Source organism: Chrysochloris asiatica, unplaced genomic scaffold, assembly GCF_000296735.1.
Source record: "Chrysochloris asiatica unplaced genomic scaffold, ChrAsi1.0 scaffold00001, whole genome shotgun sequence".
NCBI lineage: Eukaryota > Metazoa > Chordata > Mammalia > Afrosoricida > Chrysochloridae > Chrysochloris > Chrysochloris asiatica.
Window position 1 is genome coordinate 52,146,344 of NW_006408519.1, and position 1,543 is coordinate 52,147,886.

Genomic DNA, 1,543 nt, shown 5'->3' on the forward strand with positions numbered 1-1,543 from the left:
CAGAGCTGCTGAGTCATGTTGGACTTGGCAGCAGTGGTGTGGCCTTGCCTCTTCTTCTCCCCCATCCACCTGCCCAACTCCAGGACTCCATTCTCCACCTTGACCAGAAGTCCTTGCTGATCTACTTGCCCTCCACGCTCTTTCCTCTCTTCTCACTGTCGGCCTCCGAGCACCATCCTTCCCTCTCTTTTCTATCTTCCTTTTCTTCTCTTTCCTGGATGCCATGGTCTCTGATGGGTATTTGTTATTGTGTCTTCTTTTCCACCTTCAGGCCTGACCGTTCATCTTCTTTTTTAATGGTCTCCACCCTGGTTTCATCTCCGTCCTTGTTTGCTTCATCTTGCACCCTGGTCCTTCTCCAGTAGCTCCTCCATATCTTCCATGTGGACTAGCTTTGTCTTCCTGCAGCATGTGCCCTGTTGGGTCAGGCTTGCTTGGCTCTCCTTGGCCATGGCCTGCTGGCAGTCCACAGGCTCCCCACCCCAAACAGCTCCCTTCCTGCATTGCTGGTTTGCAGACCTCCCAGTACACCCTCCTTAAGCTCTCTCTTCCTTTTGACTTGAGAGATTTTCTTTATTTTTCCTGTGTGTTTCTAATCTTCATAGTCTTTTCCCTGGCAGCTGTCTGTCCCCGAGGACACTGGAACATTTGTGATTCCCTCTGACAGCTCCGTTCCATCACCAAGAGCATCCCACCGGAGTCCAGCCCCTGACCAAGAGCCCGTCTGCACTATGCTCCCTGAGTCCTTGCTCCATGACTGAAAGGCCACATGTCCAGACTTAGGCAGTGTCACCTCATGCACAGAGCAAGGCATTGCCCACGCAGATCTCCCCCACACCAGGACCCCATCAGAGGGTGGCCCACTGAGGGTCTCATCCTGACAGACACCTTTGACTAAAGTGTCAGAGTGGCACGCAGCCCGTCACCAGTCCCATACCTCATGTCTGCTGGTCTTTCTCCCTGAGCAGGTCGGTGGCCTGTTCTCAGTTTGCGTGGGCTAAGCTCTCCGCTCCCACCTGTGATATAAATGAGCATGTGATGGTGTGGGGGCTCCCTCAATTCCTGCAAGGAGCCCACCACGTTAAAACATAACCTGGCAGAGATCAATCTGTTGTGTACTTTTCTCAAAAGCATGTGTAATTAACATTCCCTGTGAGCCTGCCACCCAGCAATCGGTTCACCAGACTCGTCTAGATTTACCTCCTCTAGTAACAGACTCCTGGGGTGGCGCTGTGGGTCAATGCGCCAGACTGCAAAGCTGTTTGAACTGCCAGGTCGGTGGTTCAAGCTCACCAGCTGCTCCTCGGAAACCTATATAGGCTCTCTATGGATCGGAACCGACCCAACGGCACTTCACAACAACAACACCACTAAGGGACATGAGTCGGAACTGGCTCAATGACGCTTAACAACTATGGCTGTCACGCCAAGCAGTCATGACCACAGAAACACAAATGGAAAGTTGGCTGCTGGCTGGAGGAAATGGCCAACTAGATAGGGACAGAGATGAGCAGAAGCCAAGGACAGTGATGGTGACAGGAGA